The sequence below is a fragment of the Aplysia californica genome, unplaced genomic scaffold, assembly GCF_000002075.1.
Source record: "Aplysia californica isolate F4 #8 unplaced genomic scaffold, AplCal3.0 scaffold00503, whole genome shotgun sequence".
NCBI lineage: Eukaryota > Metazoa > Mollusca > Gastropoda > Aplysiida > Aplysiidae > Aplysia > Aplysia californica.
In genome coordinates, this window is record NW_004797773.1 from 375947 (window position 1) to 383825 (window position 7879).

At 39.2% G+C, this 7879-nt stretch overlaps 1 protein-coding gene across 1 annotated transcript in view; it reads right to left on the minus strand.

The window, feature by feature from the left end:
* The window catches only part of LOC101856599 (UDP-glucuronic acid decarboxylase 1), a gene marked incomplete in the record, with an annotated part of 66516 nt that extends 59403 nt beyond the window's left edge, over positions 1-7113 (minus strand). Inside the window, 1 exon segment of the mRNA XM_005105963.3 lies at positions 6970-7113.
* Positions 7114-7879: the final 766 nt, after the last annotated feature.

Consider the following 7879-nt stretch of genomic DNA (forward strand, 5'->3'; position numbering starts at 1 on the left):
AAATATCTCGACTTACATTTAAGATAGATCAGTAATATTTTCATCAAAAGCAAGACTATTGAACACGCTTTCAGATGATTTTCAAAATTGACGAGCGCCTGATTCCACCGCATCGTGACACAAACGTACTATTTGATACATTATGTAGGCTAGGCTACATGGTGTATCCTACACTGGGCACTGTCATGGCCGCCACTCTTTGCTCCCTATAAAAAAAACCCACCAATCTCACTATAGCAGAGCGCGAGCGTAAGATTTTCCTCCTTATCCTTTATTTTGTTCAAACTGTTCGAAATGGTGTGCTTGACCATCATCATCATCATCATTGCCTTTCTCGCCCTGCACAAGGGTATAGGCAACGGACAAAAACTTTCCACTTTTCTCTATCCTGGGCTGGCCTCTTAATGTTATTTCATGTCTTCCCACTTTTCTGTACACCAATTTCTGTAATTCTTCTCCAGTTTCCACGCGGTCTTCCCCTTGAGGTGCGCTTGATGGCGAAGTGTAATCACGTCAGGGTGCACAGTTTTGGACTTCATAATACACGGACTTCAGTTGAAATGGTGAAATGGTGGTTAAGGTTTAAACCCCTATTAACACTGTCAGGTTAATTTCAGGGGCGAGAACTCCGAGTTTAGAGTCCATCTCCGAAAGGACAGAGCCAAAAGGGAACTTCTTGTAGAGTGCCTTTCCCCAGGACACAACGTCGTACCAAGCTGAGGCTCGAAACCCAGAACCCGCAAATCTCACGCTTATGGGTCCGGTAGCCTAGCCACTACAGGCTACCGACGCCATGCATCAGTAGAGTTTTGCATTAAACAGTGTTGCAATTCTGGGCACACCATCAAAGAAAATAATTGTTCCTCTTTCTTTTGATACATGTTTTATTACTGCACGATACATTAGTAGAGCAACAGATTTATAGATATCTACGACCGTGTTAGCTTAATGGATGAATTATTTTCTATGTACCTGTGTAATTTGCTTTTGAAAGAAAGGCGGACGGTTTACATGAAGTATAAGGCCTAAATTTTGGCTATCAATTTAGTTTCTGTGTTTTCTTAAGAAAGAGTTATACGGCACTTACAGCATAGTTAGGTCATATAAGTGTCAAAGAATAGAGGAGTTTCTAGAGAATAACAAACAAATAAAAGGAGAGATAAGGACAACAGAGGATGGTTGAGAGTAAAGAAGAAGAAAACCTCACCAGAACACCCTTCAACTACCCACTTACCGGTCATTAGAGATTAGATCTCTCTCTCTCTCTCTCTCTCTCTCTCTCTCTCTCTCTCTCTCTCTCTCTGTTAAAGATAAGAGGTGCTGCTAGAGAATTATAACGGTCAAAGAAAAGGAAGAGAGATAAATACGACAGATGTCTGATATGCAAGAAGGAGCAACCACACCAGAGCACCCGCCAACCACCCACTGTGATTTTGGGATGTGTTGGGGGGAAAAAATGGTAATGAAAAAAAAAAATGAGAAAAGGAAAACCAACATATAACAAACACCAGGAAAACGGGAGGAGAAAAAAAACATATAGAGGGAAGATAATTTAGTGGTTTGCCGTCCGCTGTACCAGGCTTGGCCCATGTGAAACTGGTATGGTTTTATGTTGTCTTTTGAAAAGATAGAAACGACGGCTGACAACACTGCAGTGAACCAAATTAATCTAGCCGCACGTGATATAATATACTAATCGGATACCATCATCACCATCAATACCACAAACGAAAAAACCCAAAAAAACATGGTGCAAATTTCCGAACCCTTTGTGTCGAAAAATTAATGACAAAATGCCTTGTTATTTTTTTTAAAAAAATAATAATAATAAATAAACGGCGAAAATCTCCGGCAGGTTATAAAAACAAGACGCCATGATGTGCTTTGCCTAGATCTAGTTGATTGTGTTCAGTGTTAAATCCTATTACTTCCCCTTTGTTGGGCATGATCCTGGCTGTATGTCGCATGCTTAATAATGATTATAAGAGGTGTATAAAGCTCGCGTGTGTGAGTGTGCGTGTGTGTGTGTGTGTGTATGTGTGTGTGTGTGTGTGTGTGTGTGTGTGTGTGTGTGTGTGTGTGAGTGTGTGTGTGTGTGAGTGTGTGTGTGAGGGAGAGAGAGAGACAGAGAGAGGGAGAGAGAGAGACAGAGAGAGTGAGAGAGAGAGAGAGAGAGAGAGAGAGAGAGAGAGAGAGAGAGAGAGAGAGGGAGAGAGAGAGTTTTTGTGTGTGTTGTTGTTGTTAGGGGTTTTTTCACAGAAAAATCGCTCGTACTTTTGGGGCGTTTATGTGGTAATTCCGCTCCCTTATACTGCCAACATTGCTGCAACTTTCAACTTCAACTGCCACTCCTCCCGCTTAAACAGGGTGCCCACAACGGCTGGATCAGGCCGATCGCCCAACTCGATCGTCTGAAACTGAGAACAAACACGTTTGTTTTTGCGGGGACCGAGTCGGGCGATCGGCCCGATCGGCCGATCCCATCCTTAGTGGGCACCCCGTGTTACCCTAATCATTGGTTACAACTACATGGACTGCTACCCCTGCTAATTCCAATTGTGGTTGTTACCTTTACAGCCTCAGCGCCTACCCCACCGCCTTTTCTTCCATCCTCCTTCAACAACAATAAATCCTCTGATCACCTGTTTTAACTTGTGAGTATAATATACATTAAAAAAACTATATAACTCCTCTTCTTACAAGTGTTATTACATGTTGTAACTCAGGCACTATCCACATAACTGTCAATTTTTTTTCTAAACAAGATATTTAATTACCAGAAAATGGCAGACTGTCAAACGGTTCGTCGAGAAATAACACAGAAATATGCCTTCCAGAAAAAGTGCTAAATATTTTCACAAAAAAGATTAAGACACCAAGGTTATACATGATGATATTAGCCCTGCATAGGTACTAGCCAAGTTCCAATTGAGTAAAAAGAAAGGCGCTCTTTCCGCAATATATTATTATTATAATATATACTGTTCATCAGGTATTTTCTATGCTAAATTTGAATTTATTAATTTTGCGATCTTTGTAGACATTTGCAAATTCAAGGTGTTCGCAAAAAGTTGAAAGGGGCACTACTGCATTGGAACATATAACAAGGGGCTACTCAAATCAGGAATTCAAATATATTTCAAAACTTTCGCTTGTAACACAAAATGGGCAAAACACAAGCTACAGCTAAAAGAGCACTTGAACAAAAAAAAGGAACCCAGGAGTATGGTCTATTGTGGAGGGAAGCAGCGTTGTACAATGATATACATGAAAGCTTCGCATCATAAAAAGAGCGAAAAACAACCCGCCCCTCCCCTTTAAAAAAGCCATGAAAGAAAGATAAGAGAACAAAACCTTCCACTTGTCACATAAATACATCACATGCACAGAAAATAGAAATTAAATATTAAAAAACAAGAAAAGGAATCCAAATACAATGTTATCAAAAACAAATAAAGAGCAGTTTACAAAGAGCATGCCCGTATCCACATTGTCTACTTTTTTGTTTAGGGTCAGGACAACTTAGAACACATTTTACAAAATAGCCAGAAACAGTGAAAGCAAAGGTGGCAAAAATATATTTTTAGATTCAGTAAAAGTATTACAGCACTTTCAACAAAATAAGGTCAAATAAGTGCCAAAGATTACAGGTGTTACAAGTGAGTAACAAAAACAAAAAAGGAGGAGACATAAGGACAATAATAGATAGATATATTTGATAGGAAAGAAGGATTAAACCACACCAGATACCCACCAACCACCCACACGAAAATATCGCTAGATACATTTTTCAAACAGTCCGCTACAGAACAAATTTTTATTCTGCAGCTTCAGTTTTCAGGGGGTCAGAATAGGTGAGCATGGGCATTCGTCGAATTTTAAGGTTTTGTACCTTTGATTTAAAATGAAGCAATGAAGCATCAGAGCAACATAGGCAGACAGACAGGGATAAACAGGTAGACAGACTGACAGAGTGATAAAGAGAGACGGAGAGGAAAATGAACAGACAGGTGGGAAAACTCTCTGATCTCAATTTTAAAATTCTCACATTGAAGCATATAAATAATATAATGTGAGACATCGTGATGGAATCAGGCGCTCGTCAAAACAATGAAATCGAAGAAAACGGCATTTATTTGGCCAATGGGCAATTTTTTTCAAGTTTTCTTTTTTTGGCTCAACACCTTTTTATGTCCATTTAAAAACACATTTTTGTGTGAATTTTACTGAAAAACATTGATTAAAGGAACTAAAAAATATAAATGTTCAGTTTCCAAGGACTTTCAGGCTAAGGATGTTACCACACTTTGGCAGCCACTTTCTCGCTAATTTTACCTTTGAAACCAGGTGACCCTGACCTCCTTCAATAGCAAATATTTCAGCTTCTATTCAAGATAGAATTATATTTTTTTCTACCAAAAGGAAGGCAAATGAACTGGCTTTAAGAAGATACCATTCAAATAACCCTATATGCCCAAAAATTGACGAGCGCCTGATTCCACCACGTCGTGACACACATGTCTTTGACTTAGGGAGATCAACAATAGCACATGATGCTGAGCCAAGTGTAGATTAATAAATACTTATGGTGACAACAGGTTGTGCATCAAAATGAAAGAAGTTTATCTCTATGGGCAGAAGCTGTAAATGAACACCCGTAGCAATTTATTCATCAATGTTAGTATACTGTATCAAATTAAGATATATGAAAGTACTAAAAAGCTCCTCAAAAGTTACTCTAGATGTAGCTTTATATACAAAATGTATTCATTTGGAACAATTGTTTCAAATTCTAAAATCTAGCCCACTTGTTTCATATAAAATCTAAGTCACTTGGCTAAAGTTGAAGAATGAGCATGAAGCATTGGGCACATAATCTTTGGTTTTTATCTGTAATAATCGTGGTTTCACTTTACTGGAGGTGTTCTAAGTATATATTATAGAACAAAGGCAGTGCCCATTACAATTGCAGTGAGCGGATCGCTTAATTTTGCGGTGATAACGATGATTGACAAGTAAGTTGCAACGGAAAGTGACGAGATGGAACGATGTTAGTGGCTAGGTGATGGATATATTTTGATAATTAAAAGTGTAGATTAATAAATAAAATATACAATTTTGCAGTGGTAAAGATGATGACGTGGTAACAAAATTTCCTGTCATCAGTTTCTAGTCATAATACAATGCGTTACGACACGGTGGAATTCGACGCTCATCAATTTTGGGGCATATATATGGAGTTATTGGTAACATCTTAGAGCCTGTCCATTTGCCTTGTTTTTTAATGGAAAAAAATATCTTTTATCTTGGATACAAGTCAAATATTAGCAACTGAAGGAGGTGGGGGTCACCTGGTTTTAGAACAATTAGCGAAAAAAAGGCTGCAAATGTTGCGTTATATCCTTAGCTTCAGAGTCAGCGGAAACTGAAAATTTAGATCTTTTATGCCTTTGATAAACTTTTTTTCAGTAAAATCCACACAGAAATGTTTTCTTTAATGGGTGTGAAAGTGAAAGGTGTTGAGCCAAAAAACAAAAATTTGATTAATTCTCAAACCAGCGATAAAACGCCACAGTTTCTTCACTTTCGTTATTTTGACAAGCGCCTGATATCACCATGCTGCCTTACATATTAAGCTAGTCTACCCGTGACTTGGGGGGGAGGGCAGATCTAAGTGTTTTACAGTGCTTGCGACTGCAATGGTCATGAGCATGAGCGCACGGGACACATTTTAGGTTTTTCAGTCTGGTGAGAGTTAATTTTAAATTTTCACTTTTATCGATTTTAGGACCATCTAGGGATCTTTAACGTGCACAACTTACACAGGATTCAGCCTTGACTGAAAGATTTTTAATGAACAAATGTTAGTACACTAATAGTTTGTTGTAATGTTAGAATTGGCATTTGTTTAACACAAAAAACATGTTACATAAATCCCTAACAGAACCCACGATTATTTTTAAAGCACGCAGTTCCTTGACCCTAGGCTATGCTTATTTTTTTCTTAATTTTGATTGGTTTTAAAAACCATTCAAGAATAAAATTTTCCCTTACAGAACCAAAAATAGCATCAAAAGGTGACGTTATTTGCTCAAAAGATAAGGCGTGTTCCCCCCAAATCGACAATAGTCGCCTCCCGCGCTCGAGAGCTGGCCCGCCCGTTGGCGATTTTAGTCACCTCACGCACTCAGCGGAGTGAGAGAGGGAGGCGAGTTTTATCACCTGGAGCGCTCAATTGACAGGGGTCCTATGATGCTCGAAATGAAATAAAAAGGGCGGTGAGAATAATAGGCGGTCGTTATTCTCACCAGTGAGAATAGTATCAATTTTATTCTCACTCCGGGTGAGAATAATTAATATCCAGTTTATCCTCATCCCCCGGGGTGAGAATAATCACTCTGTTCTTTTACAGTACCACTGCTCTCGAGTCCGGAAGGACTCCGTAACTAGCAACCACCCCAACAAACACAAGAGAAGATACCTAATCCTAACCCAAACCCTAACCCTCCTCTACCCCAAACCCTACCACTAGCCCTCTATTCTTCTCTGTCTCATTGTGATTGTGGCCACTCGTTACAGAAGTCCTCCCTCCAGTCCCAAACTATGACTTGAATACAAAATGAAATGATGTGTACCGTGCCACGAGTCAGTTGGTGAATTGTTGTGTTTGACTGATCTCATCACTCTCACTCTGACCGTCTCTGAGGATGGCCTCTGAGTCTGAGGCTAGAATCTAGATCTAGATTCGATTTAATCTAGAATCCAGAGCAGCTAGGGACTAGATTCTAGGGGCGCTGCCAAGGCCAAGGAAGGCGATGAGAATTGTGTGTAGAGACGTGGTGAACGAATTGTTACAAATAGAACAAAAACATTCCTTTACGATGATAAGTAAAATGATTCATACAAACACTCTACTAAAAGAATGACATAATTAATTAAACCTAAGGTAAAAAAACAAATAGACATTACCTTTCGTGAATCAGCTGCTCTTGAACGAAAGCCAAGACATCTCAGCTGAGACTTGATTGTCAACAACACTGACTGACAGTAAAATACAATTTCCTTTCAAGGTCATTTCCGGCACAGGTCAGCAAGAACCGCATTTGATGTAAATATCCGATTCTGAACAGTTTCGGTTTCACGCTTTCGCAACGAGTTGTTTTCAGAAAACTTTGCTCGTATTGAGCCTTTGAATTTAGGCCTACGAGCCAAAATAGAGTAGATCTAGATCTAGTTTACAGAAATGTAACAAACCACATAAATCAACAATGGAACTGTAAGGATTCGCTCTGCTGCAAACAAACATGTACCCCGATACCAAGAGAATCGAGTTTTCAAGTTAAATATTTGACATGAGTAGATCTAGCCGCACTGTAAGCACAATAAACACTACTTGGCATGATATGGGAGCCGAGTCAAGGAACGATCGATTTACTGCAACTAAATTATACAAAGGCAATTAACAAAAAAGGGGGGGTGGGGTGAATTACAATTTTCAAAAGAAAAAGTTCTACTTCTCTGCCATCTTGGTTTTCTGGACATTGGTGTTACGGACGATTGTTTCAGGAGAACGCGGTGGCCACGCCCACACAGCTAGAGTCAGTTTATAATTTTATTTCTTTAGTTGCGGTTCTTAAGAAAGGCTATTTCTCTGCCTTTGTGCTGATTGAGGCCCTCATAGTACTAAAGGTTGTACGGTAGTTTCGTGCTTAAACTTACCCTCCGCCACGTCCAGAAAAAAAATTGGACTGTTACAAGATCTAGATCTATATGGGGTTGTTTTTGTTTTTTTAAAGTAGAGGCCAATTATTGTCTCATGATCTATATTTCGGCGGGTGACTCACTCTTACTCAGAGAAGAATACAACAGATATATATAT